This window comes from Neopsephotus bourkii, unplaced genomic scaffold (genome assembly GCF_033783945.1).
Source record: "Neopsephotus bourkii isolate Nb327-2 ecotype Australia unplaced genomic scaffold, CSIRO-AGI_Nbou_v1 NB_1508, whole genome shotgun sequence".
Lineage (NCBI taxonomy): Eukaryota > Metazoa > Chordata > Aves > Psittaciformes > Psittacidae > Neopsephotus > Neopsephotus bourkii.
The window spans coordinates 553420-571793 of record NW_026901984.1 but is presented as its reverse complement, the minus strand read 5'-3'; the positions used below and the strand labels follow the sequence as shown (position 1 = coordinate 571793).

General features: G+C 43.9%; 1 long non-coding RNA gene across 2 annotated transcripts in view; it reads left to right on the top strand.

The window, feature by feature from the left end:
• Nucleotides 1-18374, top strand: part of LOC133221042 (uncharacterized) — a 75670-nt gene that overhangs the window by 51826 nt on the left and 5470 nt on the right. For both annotated transcript variants that reach the window (XR_009727875.1, XR_009727874.1), the window contains one exon: nucleotides 17788-17884. This is a non-coding gene — a long non-coding RNA (uncharacterized LOC133221042). The remainder of the gene's footprint in view (nucleotides 1-17787; nucleotides 17885-18374) is intronic.

The window sequence follows — 18374 nt, the reverse complement described above, 5'->3', positions numbered from 1 at the left end:
TAAGAGGTAGTCTCAAATTGTTTGTGGGTTTGGCAGTCCCACACTACTTGGCAAAAATTTCCACTTATGCTCCTTTTGACAGCGTTTCCAGCTCTACTCTTCTGTTTTGTTTTGCTTTACAGGACTACCTCAGCAGGTACTTCTAACTCCAGGTTGCTGGCACGCCACCCTGAGTGTTCCTGCTGGCATTCCCAGTGAACCAGGAGAAGTCTGCATAAACCCATGTGACTCTTCACTGTAAAGTCAACCTCTCAAACCTCAAGGGGACTTTAAGTCTTCTACAAATGAGGAAGCTGATGGACAACAGCAGATTATTGTTTTTTATAACAGAAAACATAATGAAGGTATTGAGGAGGGAAACAAAACATATACTTTTGTCATGCTTTCATTATTTACAGCCTCAGCATAATCTCTTGCAGCTGGTGGTTTGCCAGTAAAATGGGCCCTTCCTTTTTTAGAGGACACTTTTTAATCATTGCCCTCTGCTGTGTGGTTGGCCAAGTGTGATCTCACATGCCAAATGCTCAAGGTTTGGAAAAACAGCCCACCATTCAGAGCTGTGCTAGCTGTGTTAGGCTGCTTGCAGCGTGCGTGGTGTAATTTGAGCAGAGGAAAACAAATGATACTGAAATGAAGATGACCTGTAGTCTCTCAAAAATAGCTAAGATCTGGGAACCTCCTGAAAGTTGCAAATCCATATGAGCCCAAGACCTCTCCAACTTAGTCAGGGAAGAGACACTCTTGTTTCCACAGATACTGGATGCTGCTCTCCTGCCTCAGAGTGCATGTTCCTCTAGGAGAAATTTGGAGAGGTTGGGGCTACCACACATCTCAATTTTCAAGAGAAATGCTTGCAGTTTAAAACGAGGTAGATATGAACATGAAGGTGAGCAAAATGTGTCTTTAAAACATGGACTCTGTTCTACTAGGGGAAAAGGAAGATCCTAACCAGCAGCTGAGGCCATTACCTCTAAAACATCAGCATCTGGGGAAAAATCAGCCTTTAAAGCAACCACTTTGATTTGTGAAAACAGGTGTAAAAAATGCTGAGGAAGCTCTGAGGTAAGAAGAAAAAAGATTAATATGGACTGGTTGAGGCTGGGTGGGAGGTAGTGCATTTCTGAAAATGCTGAGACTAAGATAAAATGAAAACAGGGTTATTGGGAGATGTATTTGTCTCTGAAGCTTGAGAGACTTTGCAGAATTTAAGCAGCACCAGGGAACTTATTTTCAAGGCAAGTACAGGACTGGTGGAGTGCAGAGACATGGGCAGTGTGTTGGTGATGTATATACTGTTCTTATCTCTGCTGCTAACCCCTTGTGCTGCTCTTGCTCCACATGTTTCCTCCCTTCCTCTTTTCACATCTCTCCTTCTCTCTTTTTTATTAGAGCTGATAGGTTAGGAAACAGAGGTTGAATCTGCCTGACAAATTTGCATGCCAAATTCACAAGACCATCAGGCTCTTCTCATTCTCAGAATGTATCTGTCCTTAAATGTAAATGTATCAGAAGTATCTGTCCTTAAACATACTTGTAACAGAAATGACACTGTCCCCAGTGGGTGAATGAAGTTTTCAGAACTAAGTTTTCAGTAAACACATCATCGTTCAGTCAGTTGTTTTCTTAGCCTGACTATGGCATTGCTCTTCTTGTAACAATAAATATTACATTAGTTTTGTTCTTCTATAGGAAAAGAAAAGTGGGAACTATTTAAGGAACTATAACATGGGACTGTGAGTACAGGCAGGAGGGGTGTAACTGGGGCATGGATTCAAGGCAGAATGTTTTGAAAACCTTTCAGGTTTGTTTTCCTCTGTCTTAGTGACCTTGTTCAATTCCTTTAGTTTTCTTCCTGCAGTACATGTGACTGCAGGATATCAGGACAAACTCCCTTTTCCACCATGTAAGAACAAGAGACATTTCCTCCCAGTCTCTGACACTCATATGCATGCATCCCTGCACTGGACTCTATGTTGCATCAACGCCAACGTGTGCATGTGCACCGGAGCAGAGGCCCACTGTGACTTGGTTTGCTTGCTGCATGCAGGTGATACAAGTAATGTTTGACATCCAGGTTCCATTGGGGTTTTCACTGTGACTGCCTTGCCAGGGCTGACACCCACTGATGGGTGTCCCCTTCTTGTGTCCCCTTCATCAAGTGGCACCTTCTCATCCCAGACTCTCAGCTGCAGGAATGGGGATGACTGCTTTTTTTATCCAGTCAAGCCCAGCCTCATGAGCCTTGGTGAACAACCCTGACCATTGGAGCACACAGTTCAGGGCTTGGCAAACACCCATCTGTGTTTCAAATGACTGTTCATTTCCAGTCTCCTCCTCCTTTGTTTGGCTCTTGTGGTTCTTCAAGTGCTGTGGGATTCCTTCCCCTGCCCCAGATTTGATTTTGTGTCCCTACACAACTCCTGAAGGCCAGAGGTTCAAAACTTTGAGCCAGACTGTTCTGTTTTTGTCTGAACCCTCTGTGAAATATGCTTAAGCACATACTTACCTAGCTGAGAGGCACATTGTAAGGCCTAATGAATGGCTCCACAGTACCTGGTATGATGTGAAAGCCTAGAAGAGCCTGATAAGGAGGTGAGCTTTACTTAATTAAGTTAACCTTCAGATTAATAGAGCTGCTTTCTAAAAAATGTAATGTTAGAGCACTCAGCTCCTCCAGGGCTCTAATTGTGCAGGGCTCTAGTCTCCTTTCTGGGACTGCACTCAACAGAAACAGCCAAATGCAGTATCTGTCAGAGGGTATGTACATTGCTGGGGGAACATGCTGATCCTCCCTGCTTATTTATGCTTTACGAAGTATTAATTTCAGAAATAAACAGTTGATGCACTCTACATGCAGGGAAACTTCGCCCAAGGCCAAGCTAGTGATGGTTTTTCCTGTGTGTCTGCTTGCTCCTTTGGATGATGCCCACATGCTGCTATTTCAGTTCCTAACCTAGCAATTATCCAGCTACATGTATGTGCAGCAAGTGCACCGAACACAGCTGCCCCCCCAGTGATTTCAAGGAAACTTAGGTATTTCTTTGCCTCCTTTTATTGAATTGACCCTTTGCATGTTATCCTGTAATTCTTTTTCTCTAGCAATTTATAGCTATAAAGGAATATAGTTTTAAACCTCTCTTTCATATCTTGACAGATTACAGTTCTGGTTTTTTTAAGACTAATTAAGCAGGGCCTTTGTGGGTAAGCTGTTGGCTTTAGTGCCTCACTTCAGGGGCCTTTCCATTAAGTGTAAAAGGCAGAGAGGTCACCATAGCGTTGCTCAGCACAAATTCCCCTCCCATTGGAAATCTGCCATGCCCCTTTTGACATGAAAAAAGGAAGAAAAGAAGGGAAATGTTGGAGGATCTCTGTGGTGTGTTGTCTGCAGTCTGATGCGTTAATGTTTCTTTTGCCAGGAAACAGCTGAAAAGAGAAAGGGCTTGCTGGCTTGCTTCTCTTGCCATCCACGGTCAAGCAGAAGGAGCTGCTAAGTAGGAAGGTAGAGCTGGTGCAGCCAGTATGCTGTGCAAAAGCAGCCATAAATCCCCAGTCAAGGTACGGATGAAGCTCAGTCAGCAGAAAGTTCTCAGGAAATGCGGGATACCAGCCTGGGTGGAAGAAGACAGAGGACAAGCAGTGTCACCCAGGGGAGATGGGGCAGAGGGGAAAGGAGCCCTTAATGATAGGGGTGTAATGTGGGTCCCCCAAAGTGCCTCAGCAGAAGACCAAGAGGATTTCTGAAGAGGGAACTGCAACAGGGGCCCCTGCTGAGTCTCTGCTAACTGAGACTGATGGGAAATTCTTTAATACTGCATAGGAGTGTCTCTTGGAGGGGTTTCTTTTGTCTTCCTGGGGTGAGAAAGGTGAATGGAGCCAGCACGATTCTAGACAGTGGTACCTGGTGTCAGCAGGAGCTAATTCACATGTTTAAACTGTTTAAGCCTGTTGAGTAATCAATAGCTTAAACATTAGTTGAAGACAGTTAACAAAAATTACTGGCTTTTTTACCCTGTGAAAAAATAGAATTCCAAGAAATGAGGAAGACTTGCTTGAGAGTTGATCTGAGTATCTCTGGCTTTGGGTGATCTGTTGAATTTCAGAAAATATTATAGTCTTTAAAAAACCAAGCAGATGTAAAATGGAAAAGTGTTTTACCTTCAAAGGAAAGATCTGTAGTTTAGTCTTGCACACAACTAATTTATGTATGCATATCTTTCTGAATTTAAGGATTATTGCTTTCAGTTCATATTCATCATGCTTGTAAGATGTATTTCAGGGGATAGAAAACATGTAAGCAAGGAAATAAACTGAAGTCATTTCTTGTTTTTGATCACTTCAGCTAGGAGGAAGACTGCTTAGGAAGAAATCTACCAGAAATACTTGCAGAGGCACGGATGACAGTTCACAGCCTGGGGTTTGGCTCAGGCAGTGACATAGGCAGACAAATCACTTTTTCTTACTGGAGTAAAAAAAGTGCATTAAAAGGTGTCTTTTAATGCATACTATAGTGGTAGAAATGTGGCTTTTGTGGGGGGGACCACTGATTTATTTTCTTAAAGCCAATATACATCACTGCAAGCCACCCTGCCTGTTTTATTCTGTGTATCTGTCTATACAGCTATTTCCTATTCTAATTTAATTTAAAGAAGCTGAGCTTCCATAAAGAGATTTATTATGGGTGTTATGATTTCAGACTTTAAAAAGGAGCCACAGGTGATTTTAAAAGATGAGATAAACTTTCAAATACATCAAATGTCCCATTGGATGAAAGATTAAGATGAGCTTGATTTTATCTGGATTTTCAGCAGATGCCCAAATTAGCTTTCAGACTGTCTGAAGGGAGGTAGAGACCTGGGGTCTCATTTGTGGATCTGAAGGATGAGGCTGGCTTGGTGTCTGAATGGGAAACAGGACTTTTTTGACTTTGGATGCAGACCTGATTTCTCTAGAAATATGCTCTTTTCAACCCAGAAATTTTGTCCCCACACAGTTTGGAGACTTTGGCTGTTTGTCAGGAGTTTGAGTGCTAAACAAAGCTTGCCGGGGGACAACACTGCACCTTGTGGTGCTTCACAGCTGGGGTGGGGATCTGGGGCTTGTTTGAGTTTTGCTGCATGTGTGCCCAGGCAGCAGTCTGTGAGTCCCAGCTTAACCTCTGCTTGGAGACTGTCTCTTGAAGTCCCACTAGGTGGGACTGGACCGTCTTTCCCATTGCCTCTTCAAGTGTATGGATAGCTATGAATGTCTGCATGGGAAATATCCATGCTCCCTACACAGAGAAGCTTTCTGTTCCCATTTCTAGCCAAGATTGACAGCGTCATGTGCAACTACAAAAGGAAAGGGTCCAGGAGGGAGTATGTGGTCTGTTGCTCCCACCTCAGTTCTCTGCTGCTAAATCAAAGCTCTCTCTGAAAAAAAAAACAGGCTACCAAGAACTAAAAGAGAAGATCTTATTCCCTACTTGCTAGTGCTTGTCGCTTAGTGGTAAAGTTTATGATCTCTGATCTTTTCTCCAGTGCCCCAGTTCCTTGAGTCACACAGCTTGGAGAGAATTGTTTTTCTCATATGTTAATTTCTAGAGAAAAGCCTGAAGACGTGACCAGAGTCCTCCTTCTACAATGAGAAGTGAAAAGAAAAATGGTCAAACTTATTGTCCTCAGCAGACATCTTTTCTCAGCATCAATCTTTTCTGAGATCTAGCTTGTAATTTTTTAAAGCCTGGCTGTGACAACAGTGTGTTATGATTATCCAGCACAGTGTAACAATGCTCAGGGTTTCCTACCACCATCACTACCTCCTTCCCTTGCTAAACCTGACAAATCCTTTCTGCTTCTCCATCTCCTTCCTCCTGGAAGCCCCTGGGTCCCCTCTTCTTTGCCTCTTCCAGACTTTGCTCCCTCCTCATCACCTCCCTGTGCTCCTCCAGTCACTGAGAGTACCCGGTGAGCACCAGCACAGCTTTAGTCCCTCGGTCCCCTTGTGTCCCCTTCATCAAGTGGCACCTTTCTCACCCCAGGCTCCTGGTAGCTTTCAGGGGTGGTGAAGACAGCATGATAACCCAGTGCTTGCTGCCTTATTCAAGCCAAACACAGACCTGGCAGAGGGCAGTTTTGATGCTGAGAGTTTGGTGATTCTGACAGATATTGTTCCTAGTATTATTTGTGTCCCTTTAGAGTGTTCCACCTGTGTGATATTTTAACACGATATTGTCCATTCACTATGTCATGTATTGAACAATGATTTACATTTCCTACATAGCATGTAAGAGTTATTGTGAATAATCATAACATATTTTATCAACACATATTTGGGTTTCAAATATCAGGTTTGTGTCATTGTCTGCTTAATAGCAAGGTGGCTTATCTATAGTAACACAATCATTATTGATTTTCTGATTGATGATTTAATTGAAACAGGTGGGCATTTCTGGGGAAGCAGTACCAAAAACTTTAACAGCAGCAGGATGATGTATTTTACTTTCATCTTTGAGGAGACTGCAACACAAAAAATGTAAAGCAGACTTTGGCCTTGGTGGGGCTTTCCGGACAGGTTACCCTGTCAGAAAGAAGGGAAAATCCACTGTGCACTTATTCTATGTTTGGCACCGCTGTTATCAGCAGCTTCCCAAGTGAGTGGGCCACAAGGTTTAGTTAGAGTCATAGCCACAGTTCCAATTTGGGGTAAATTTACCATAGCAGGTTGCCCTGGCTGTAATGCCATCAGATGCCTTCTTTCATTAGAAGGTGGAGCATCAGGTTCAGTTTTTGCAAAGAATGTGCTCAGCTCACAAAGCTCCCAGTGGATCTATTCCAGTTATTCAAGTGGTGAAGTACTGTGGAAAGTGGAGTATCTCAGTGGCTTAAGGCTTTTTCAGTAATGCACTAGCTCTTTCCACCGCCTCAGTTGACTGGGACTAATATGGGGTGTGGAACACCCATTAAATTTCTTCTTGGTTTGCCCATTCTTGTACCTTCTTGCAAAAGAATTGTCACCCATTATCACTTTGGATGGTATTAGGAGTTAGGTAGACTGGAGAACCAAGATGAGATCCCTCATACTGTATTTTGTAAATCAGGCCTTTCAGTATTCAGTTGCCATAAGTAAGCCAAAGACTATTGCTACTCCTGTGAGGACGTATCGGTATCCCACAGAGGGTTTGAATGACATGATATAATCAATTTGCCATATAGGCCAGAAAGTTTTTCCTTGACTGATGTGTAGGGGTGGTGCTTTAGCACAGTGACTTTTGTGTAATTCTTATCTATGTTGAAGATATTTTGTGAGTATAATTTCACAAGTTTTCCTGTCTAGGGGTCAACCCTTGCTTTATGCAGCAAAATAAATTGCTTCTTTACCTGTGTAACCTAATTTTTGTTGTAGCCATTCTCCCAACTGCTACCACTCAGGATTTAAGGAGCTCCATGGTTTTTTATCTTCCTACTTTTAATCAGTTCATCCACCTTCTGATTCCAGTTTGTGGCTGTCTTATTATCCCTCGTGTGAGCTTTCACCCATCCCATCTTGAATGGTGTTATTCTGGCTGTATTTAATAATACTTGCCGGTATTGAGTTCTCCAGACAGGAGATCTGTTTGCTTCCCAGTTCAGGGGTTCCTATTGACAGAGCCATTGTGCGGCACCAGGCCACAGAGCCTTCGAGTCTGCATATATGATTTTTGCTCCAATCTGTGCCGCTAAAACAACTGCTTGTAATTGTCCTACTTGTGCACTATCTTCACCTTCTTCTATTATTTGTTTGCCAGTGGTAATGTTTAATGCAGCAGCCTTGTACTACCATTTATCATTTACCCTTTTTGCTGAGGCATCAGTGAACAAAATGCCTTCTGTTGGTGTTCGCTCGGTGAGGGACGTGCATTTAAAACTGGTGAGGGTTTAAAAGGTTGTTGTAATGCTGTAGTATGTCCTCTGGTTAATTTAATTTCCTCTGCAATTCCTGTCAAGTAGGTATATACCATTTTCTGACCATAGGTTTTTGTGCAAATCCCTCTGGGTGAGCAGTTCCCTTTACAGCTGCTTCCAGCAAATTAAATGGTCCTCTGGTTTGCACAGGCTGCTCCTGGTGTATTTTCTCAACTTGTTTTACTGTTCAGACTAAGGACAAAAGTCCCTTTTCCCACCCAGGGTATCTCTATTCTGTCTCTTTAAATGCAGTTGAGCTGAATAATAAAGAGCTCTTTGGTCCCCCAAGGCCAGTTTGAAATAAGTTACAGTAAGTACCACGTTCAACAAAACCCCATTCTGCTATAATAGGGTCGTGGGGGTGTACCGGTCCCAATGACTGATATGTTTTTCACTCCTGTATTAGTGTTGACTGCCTCCTCATGTTCTGGGCTACATCTCCATGGTTTTCCCTTTCGTAAGAATGAGTACAGTGGGCGAGCAATGACAGAAAAACCAGGTACATGTTTCCTCCAATATCCTAAAGTTCCCATTAACTGTTGTAATTCTTTCCTAAATTAGGACATCTGCAGCTGTTCTACTTTTCTCAAGGTATCTAGAGGAATCACCACACTGCCTGCTATCCATCAAGTACCCCCAAATTTCACTTCTCTTCTTGTTCCCTGACATGTCTCAGATGGGATCTGAACTTCTGCTTTATGCAGTGCTTGCCACACTGTTCTTGCTGCTTTCCCTATCTTTTTAGGGAATCTCCTCCAATTAGAATGTTACCTACATGTTGGTACAGTTTCACATTCTGAGGAAGTGAGACTGTTAGAAAAAGTTCAGCAAGTGCAGAATGAGCAATTGTGATGAACTCCCTTGGGAGTCTGTTAAAGGTATATCGTATACTGTCCTACATAAAAGCAAATTTCTTTTTATCCTTCTTTTGTAAGGGGAACATAAAGAACTTGTCTTTTACATCTAGTGCTGCTATCCAGGGGCGTGCAGCTGCTTGCAGTGGCTGTTAGGGTTGCAATAGCAGGTCCTGCAGGTGTTAGTGGCCTGTGTTGGCATTTAAGCACCAGTAATAAATTGCTCGTTGCCATTTCCCATCTGGTTTTTGGACTGGCCAGACTGGTGAATTATATGGGGAGTGGGCTCTGGAGATTTATTATTTCTCTGAATCAGTTATGGCTTCAGAAATTCACTTTCCTGCAGCAGCAGCAGCAGCAGCAGCAGCAGCAGCAGAAATCGAGTGTTGTGGTACATTAGTAACCTTTGAATCAGGGAGTGCAGGTGCTGTGTGGAGTACATGCACTGTAGCCTCCCAGTTTCTATTTAGGATTAGAGTTCATAGTTGAACCAAAGGACCACATGCCACTGTCCAGCACATACCAGGTTTGGCCATTCGTAGTGCAAAATGTTTTCATTGTGATCTTTAACTGCAAAGAGAGTAGACAGCATGTGCTTCTCGCCCAGGAGCCATAAATTAACTTCTGCAGTCTGGCAAATAGCACTTGCTGCATTCACTCCAGTGACTTTAAGTCTTTGCTGTCTGGGTCATACATCCCGTTCTATTAATATTGAAATTTGTGCTCCAGTACCTATTACAAACTTCATCGGTTGTCATCAAGGACCAACTGGACTCAAAACATATGGGCCATCACTATCTATCCATTGGGAAAGTTCCATTTGTCTGACAGGGAAGCCCAGTTGCTGTCTTGGCATTACTTGCTATTTGGGCTCATGCTTTGCAACTCTTCCATAAAGGGGAGAAAAGGGTTATTGCTCTTTGTTGGAGCAGGTGATGGCACTGGAGTATTTGGGGCATGTTCCCGTCATCTGCCACCGTTGTGTTTCTCAAACACTGGAATTAGATTTAGGGTAATGCCAGTAGGCTGTCTCTGAGTCCCATCCCTGGGAATGCCTAGTTCCAGTGCTTTCTTCCACAGTTCATTTAGGCATATTCTCCCTTGGTCTAGCTCCAGCTGTTACACTTGATGATCTCCTGTTTGGAGTTTTGGTTTGATTTTCTGGCTAGCAGATCATCCTAGCCCATTTCACAGGCATGGTTTATAATGCCATGCATTAATTCTGTCCAGGTAGGGAGCTGGTTATGTAGATCATCATCGCCTAATCCCTCATTGTGTTCTGTATCTCTTTTAATTTCATTCCATCTTGCAGTTAAGTAGGGTTTAAGAACTGCTGGGGCTTCTCTAAGTAGGGGGTTTAGCATTGTGTAATCAATTGCAGCAGATACTGGAATATCATTGGGTTCTCATTTATGCATGGCTTGTATGCAGGCAGCTTTTGTGATGGCTGTGGAGAGCTTGTTTAGAGATCTGACTGGAGTTTTAAAGGGTTGGTCTCGCCCCACAACTTTATTCCCCCAGCCCAGTAAACTACCCTGCTGGTGATAGAATGGGATGCATTTGCCATGTCTGGTCTAAGAAAACTCCTGGACCACAAAAGCCGTTTGCTTCATTTCTACTTGGTATTATTCGATCACCACCACTTAGGCAGGCTTGCCACAAATACTCTGTTTCAGTTTCACCTGGCTTTCTGTTAAAGCTTTCCTGTAAATTGCCAGTTGTAATGGATCCCAGTGAGTGACTTGTACAATATATTGAGGAGCACCACCCCGAGGTCCTTCAGATTGTTCTGCTTTAATGATGGGTCTAGGCTCACATTCAGGGGGATTTGAGGGAGACAATCATCTTCTCCCAGTTTGCTATTGTCAGGGTTACTCCATATGTTTTCATCACATTCTTCAGGGGATGCAATTAATTTCCTAATCCACAGAAGCATAATATCAACCTTTTCTCCCAACTTTGGTGTTGGGTTGGTTTTTTTTTTTTCCCTTTTCTTCCTGTAACTGTTTCTGCAGCTGCTGAATTTTCAAAGGCAGTATTAATTCAGCTGCCTTTCTGCCTTCTATTTCTCCCTTTAGGTCCTGCTCCTTTTTATTGTTATTCTTCCTAAACTGTCAAGCAGCTTCTAGGAAGGTGCCTAGCATTTTGTAAATAATTCCTTTGCTTTTGCATCCTTTATATGTCCCCTTGGCACCTTTAGCTGTTCTTCCATGACTTTCCATCCTGCCAACTACGCCAATTTGTCGTGAACCCTGATTTAGGATCCTCGGAGAATCACCATCAAAGGTATTAGCAAGAGTGGTTTTAATATGAATGTATAAAAGTGTGACTTTTATAAATTGCCAGTTCGATGGCAAGGTTCACTCTATTACTTACTACATGAATGAAACACACAAAGGAAAATCGAGGTGGAATGAAGCTAAAATGATTCACACAGAGACCAAAGATTCAAAAGGGTAAGGGACACCCTCCTGTTCAGTTGTGAGGTTCAGAGCAGTCCCTCCCTTGTTTTCTATATTCCTGATGGAGTATCCACCCCTAGGTGTGACTACATCCAGTCTTATTCTCAGACTTGGACCATGGTGTGTGTCTAAAGAAGCTAACTACAAGGATTTCATTATTTAGCATATTATAACAACTTAACAAGGCTCTGTTGCAAATAAGGGGTTGCTCCGCCTTGGGTAAGGAAGAATCTCTCAGCCTCAGGTAAGGGATCTCAAACCTTGAGAGGCATCCCAGCTCAAGGGGAAAGTCACGGTGGCGTGCAGTCTAACTGCAGCTCAGAGAGAACTCAAATTTGACTCATCCAAAGATCTGTTGTTAGTAGACAGGTCTCTCTGCCTCGAGGAGCAACCTTGAAAAGTGTCCCTGCTCAAGGGGAGATCACCACCATGCAGGCACTCAGCCTAGGAGGGAGAGCTCAAAGAAGGCTCACTTATGTAGGCTGTCATGTAGCCTTATATTTATGGGATAAAATGGTTGGCTTATAGTAAAATTGTGCATGATGTGAAAGGTATGCATGAAACTCCTTGTACCCAAAACTTTCTTTGTTCCTTGATAAATGAGTTTTAGAAAAACCACCTGCCATCCATGTGTTAACTGTATGATCAGTGTTCCAAGCTCATATACATCAATGATCATTGGGTCATTCTGCTTCTTTGTGGGTTTCCTGGCGGAGTTCTTGGCCTGGTTACAGCGCAAGCCTTTGTGTTGTTTGGAATGCATACGAAGCTACTGCTGGTTTGGTTAAGGTGGTAGAATGCATCCATCACACTCAGCAAGGAAGAAGATACAGGAGAAACAGATGGTGCTGGTGGTTTATAAAAGGAACAGAAATGGAGGGGGGGGGGGGAAATGGTTGGATTTTAGGCCTAATGTTTTACAGTATTTTACAATTTAGGCTTCATTTTTTTTTAATCCAGTCAGTCTGTGCGACTGTAATTGCTGCCTGCTGAATGGAAGGCAAGTGAGGCAGCAGCACAAGGGAACTTCTGTCCATGGTGGCCTGTCTCCCTGGGGTCCCCTGGCGTTCAGTGGGAAAAGCTGAACTCCTCTGCAGGGCAATTCAAACCATAAAATTACCTCCGTGTTCTCCTTTTTCCATCCAATGCCAAAGTTCCCCTTTCTCAATAATGCCCTCCCTGCTTTACTTAACGTGTTGCTTTGTTGGATTAAATGGGACTCAGCATGTGAGTTGACCTGGACGACTGTGGGCAAACGTGTATAAAAGCTACACCTGCAAGGAACAATTGCAAAGAGCACTGTCATGCAGCTCCATAGGCTGCTCTGGCTCAGATTAGAGGAGGATTGGCAGTAAAGAGCGATGGCTTTATTTGTACACAAGTTTCAGGTGTAAACAACAACTGCTTGATGCAAAACCTTCTGTCCATAAAGCTTTTCTCTTGCTTACAGAGCCATTTAGCAATTACCAACCCCTGTTCAGGTGCAGATGCTGTTTTTATTCTGAAGATATATGTATCTATTTCTTTTTGATACCTTACTGTTCCTACTAGCAGCTATCACCAACATCTGCTTGAAATAACTCTTCTGGCCTATTTCTCTCCCCTGCTCTATGTGTTTTCAATCCTACTGAATTTCCATGTAACCACGGGCAGTATTGGCTTGTGGTGCTGTACTAACTGTGAGTCAAGCGTGAAAATGTGCCTCTACACGGACAAGTAACAGTCACATATACCATCAGGTGCAGCTGTGGAGGAAGATTAGCTCTGTGTGTCACTGCCACAGGAGAGCCTCTGCTGATACTCAGAGGTTGCTGAGGTGAGGTACTGATCATCTTTAGTTTTCAGGAATTCCTATGGCTTGTGAGGCCAGGAGGCTTTATTTGCCATGGAAGCTTTACCCTTTGTACTACCCTGCTCCCCCAAACCCTCTTCTGTGCAACTTTTGCAAATCACTCTGAGCCATAGACAACAGCTCCAAAGGGGCAACCACTGGTGTGCAAGCACTGCAGGGCTTAATAGTCCTATTATGAGGGCAGGAGTTTGTATTTCCTTTATGCATGCAAGAAGTACCACCTCCACCAAGGCCCATTAAGGTTTTCCTGTCTCCAGCTGATGCTAAATCTGTCATTTAAAGTAGAGGTGACTCTCTCAAAAATGCAGCTTATGTCCTGGGTAATTTCCGTAAGTGGCAGCACAAAGCCCCTGGAGAACAGCCTTCCAGTTGCTTACAAATCATCCTCACAGCAATGCATAAGGTCAGGAAAAAAAGATTTCCAATCTCTGCAGAGGTGTGTCCATGCTTATAGGCACTACCAAGGGATACCGTAGCTAGGCACAGGCTATACAAATGATGGTGGGAGAATGAGGGCAACTCAGCTGTTTGCCGGGAGCCCTGTGTTCATTTGCCAATTCAGAGTTGAGTTCAGCTTGCTTTGGAGGAGGAATGGAACCCACCTCCAGAGTGAGGCATCCCACCCACCAGCCTATTTGAGAATTTCCAGATCACATTTATTCACACCATCCTCTTTTGAGTACATGAGGAAAACTTGCTAGGGCATTCCTACCTTTGGAGGCAGTGAGCTGATTATCTGATTTGGCTTCTCTTTCTGGCTGTCCCAGACAAGACAGAGGAAGAGTCAGGGTTCATTCAGCTCTGAGCCGCAGGTTTTTGAAGACTCTTCCCTATGCCACCTCACTCCTCCTTGCTTTAGGGGTCTGTACCTGGAGCTTTGCATTCCCATATGTGCTTAGTGGCCACTGCATGGAGTGGAGCTCTGGCCAGATGGCACTGGCAGGGACTCATTTGATAAACTCTACAGTGACAGACTATTGCCAGCCTTCTCCCTCTTTTTCCTTCCCCTGGACCTGCCCCCAAATCCATTTGCTATTAGCAGGCTGCTCTTGTCCCTGCAGCAACATCAGAACAATGCATCTGAACACCTCCCAGTACAAGGTGGCTTTTTGTAAACCACAGCACTTAAACTATGATATAAGCACCAATGTGGGTGGGGAGTGGGTGTTCCATACCCTTTTTTTTCAGTTCTTTCATCCCTTTGGGAAGGAATGCCATCCAGAGGGACCTTGACACACTTGTGAGGTTGGCTGATGCCAACCTTATGAAGTTTAATCATGCAAAGTGCAAGGTCCACAGGACCTGATGTAATCCATCTGTGGGTCCTGAAGGAGCTGACGAATGAAGTTGCCAAGCCACTGGCCATCATATTTGAAAAATCATGGCAGTCAGGTGAAGTTCCCAACAACTGGAAAAAGGGAAATATAACCCCCATTTTCAAGAAGGGAAAATGGATAACCCAGGGAATTACAGACCAGTCAGTCTCACCTCTGTGCCTGGCAAAATCTTGGAGCAGATTCTCCTGGAAGGCATGCTAAGGCACATGAAAAACAACAAGGTGCTTGGTGACAGCCAGCATGGCTTCACTAAGGGGAAATCCTGCCTGACCAATTTGGTGGCCTTCTATGATGGGGCTACAGAACTGATGGATGGATAGAGCAGTTGATGTCATCTACCTGGACTTGTACAAAGCATTCAACACTGTCCCACACAACCTCCTTATCTCTAAATTGGAGAGACATCAATTTGATGGATGGACCACTCGATGGATAAACAACTGGCTGGATGGCTGCGCACAAAGAGTTGTGGTCAATGGCTCAATGTCTGGCTGGAGACCAGTAACGAGTGGTGTCCCTCAGGGATCGGTGTTGGGACCGGTCTTGTTTAACATCTTTGTCGCTGACATGGACAGTGGGATTGAGTGCGCCCTCAGCAAGCTTGCCGATGACACCAAGCTGTGTGGTTCGGTTGATACGCTGGAGGGAAGGAATGCCATCCAGAGGGACCTTGACACGCCTGTGAGGTGGGCTGATGCCAACCTCATGAAGTTTAACCATGCCAAGTGCAAGGTCCTACACCTGGGTCGGAGCAATCCCAGACACAGCTACAGGCTGGGCAGAGAAGAGATTCAGAGCAGCCCTGCGGAGAAGGAGTTGGGGGTGCTGGTCAATGAAAAAATGAACATGAGCAGGCTTCAGTGTGCACTTGCAGACCAGAAAGCCATCCGTATCCTGGGCTGCATCAAAAGGAGTGTGACCAGCAGGTTGAAGGAGGTGATTCTGCCCCTCTACCCTGCTCTCGTGAGACCTCACTTGGAGTATTGTGTGCAGTTCTGGTGTCCTCAACATAAAAAGGACGTGGAACTGTTGGAACAAGTCCAGAGGAGGGCCACGAGGATGATCAGGGGACTGGAGAACCTCACATATGGAAACAGGCTGAGAAAGCTGGGGCTGTTCAGCCTGGAGAAGAGAACGCTGCGTGGAGACTTCATAGCAGCCTTCCAGTATCTGAAGGGGGCCTATAGGGATGCTAGGGATGGACTCTTCATTAGGGACTGTAGTGACAGGACAAGGGGTAATGGGTTAAAACTTAACCGTGGAAGTTTAGATTGGATATAAGGAGGAAATTCTTTCCTGTTAGGGTGGTGAGGCACTGGAATGGGTTGCCCGGGGAGGTTGTGAATGATCCGTCCCTGGATGGCTGGGGGTAAGTGGCATCTTACATGATTGCAGTTTGAAGCTAAATGAATAGGAGGTAAAACCCTACATATTTCTGGGGTTTAAGCTTAAAGTACTTTACATGCTCCTGGGAAACCAATTTTATGTTGCTGTTGGCAAGTTTTATAGGTAAGTTTTTAATCCTTGTTCTGTTAATGAGACAGCTAATGCACAGAGGGTGTGATCTTTCCCTCTATTGTAAGATGTACCACGAACCATGCAAAATGTCCCCAGATCAGAATGGCAGTGTCTTATCTGCACCTCTGGGGATGATGCATGCACAGCAAGACACTTGGCAATGGATAGGAAAGGCCAGAGAGATGCAAAGCTTCCGGGGACCACACACATTCCTGCTGCTTTTTGTTTGGCATGGGGTGTTTCAGGAGTGATCTGCCTGGGGCCAATCTGTGCAACTCTGAAACACGATTCGAACTCGGGTCTCTGATCCCTGCTTGTGTGATTGGACTGGGTTCTGCTTCCCTTAGCACACACAAGGAAGCATAGCAGGCTCCATTATTCAATTTCCCAAGAACCACAAAGTTAATGGTGGAAATGCTCTTTTTGGAAACATTTGTAATTGGCAGCTCCTGCCAAGTATTAACAGGCCAGTAAAATCTTTCTACATAAATTGTGTTGTAATTAGTGTGATTTGTTTAATGTCACCTTGTCTGGCTGGCTGAGAAACTGTCTCAAAATGTAAAAGCACCACACTTTTCAGCTGAGAGAGTGGAGTCTGACTGCACCAAGATGTTTTATTTCTCTCTATTATTTTTACCATGGCCTTTTCGAATCACTCAGTTTTGTGAATTTAAGCCGAGTTAGTCAAGAATTCCCAGGTGAGGAAAATTACACACATAAGACATCATAACAAGAAGCGTGGTAAGGTAAAGGTAAAATGCTAATAATAATTAATGGATATTGTAGTCAGTACACAAGGCAACACAGTAAAAACCTCCTAATACCCCCAAAATACTTGGTACATGTGCAAATTAGCCATTTTAGGGGGAAGCGATGGAAAGGATGAGGGGACAAAGTAGTTTGCTTGCTGAAAAAAGGTATTAGGAACTGACTAGCTTCCTTGGTGTCCTTCAGCTCCCTAAGAGTCACACCCAGGTCCGAAAGGCAAACATGAGTGTTGGCAGTTTTCCTGGTATGTGGAAAAAAGGGGAGTAACAGGAAAGAAGTCAAGGGGCACTGATAAGACGAGAGTGCAACAGGAGAGCTGCACTGTGCTTCCCTGCGGACTCCAATACATTAAATAATGCCACAGCTCGAATGTGGTTCCATCATTGTCCATCAGAGCCCAGAAAACACTCATGACAGGCACAGCAGGAGGAAAACCAGTCAGGTCTTACACACGCTGGGTGTTGCAACCTGATAAAATGACTTTTACCTTCCCCATCCCATGAACATCAGCAGCAATCTGAGAAACAGAGAAGGAAAAGGAAAAAAAAAAAAGATCAGGGAGTCTTTTAAAGCATAAGAAATGGTTTGGGGTGAAAAAGGTGCAGAAGGAGCACTGGATGCTCAGCTCGCCACCAGCATTTTTCACCTTTAATCTTCCTTACAAATGTTCTGCTTTTATTCCAGCTAATTGAACGAGTGTCTTAAAATTCATAACACAAACTGAATTTGATTAAATCTAACTTGGTTCATATGATAAAGCACTGCGGTTAGAATGCAGCTAGAAAAATGCATTATGCTAGGACAAATAAGTATGGTTAACTTCAATAAGAGGAGAGGTAAATTGCTTTCTGCGTGTGATGTGCAATTTCACCTCAGTACAGCTTTAATCAAAGTAAAATATTATAGGACACAGGGTAAAAAAGCCCCTCACAATGTAACATTTTGTCTGTTAACCACTCAGTAAGATTTAAGGTAAAAATTGCTAAATAAAACCAATGCTGTATGCTATCTGTCCCCAGTTAGTAGGTAAACAATCAAGGCAATATCTGGCTATAAACTAATTCATATTTATAACAGATCAAAACTCAGTGGTAGTCAATGTGAATGCAAGCTGTTCATCAGAAGCTTGTTTGACACCCAAAGTTTCACTGGAAGGGAAAGAATGGAACTAAATGTAAGTATTTAGTGGAATTTGCATTTACATTTATGCCAGTGTTTTCACTCTTTTGTCTTTGCTCTTCAGTGTCCATGGTGGATGTTATGTTACCAACACTGAGTGCTCAAAATTCCCACCTATGGCTTATTGCAACCTACCTTCTATTTGGAGAGGACCTGCTCTCTTCTGAGAGGTCAGCATTAGTATGCAGCTATCATTCCCTGCTTTGTCTGTATGGATGCCTTCTTGTATCAGAGTGGGGTCTCCTGTAACCCCTTTCTCATGGGACAGTAGCTGAAGTTGTACCACCGTTTGGGACACAGCAGGAGGCTGGGATAGCTCTGACACACTGCAGTGCAGCCCAGATGCTGGAAAAAAAAGCTCGATCTTTGATTGCATCTGGGCCTTCTCTGTGTCCAGGATGGGAAGACAAGGTAGGTTTCAACAGAGCCTCAAAAGGGTTTCATGATCCCATATTTCTGTGTGCTATGGGAGTGTACTGCCTAAA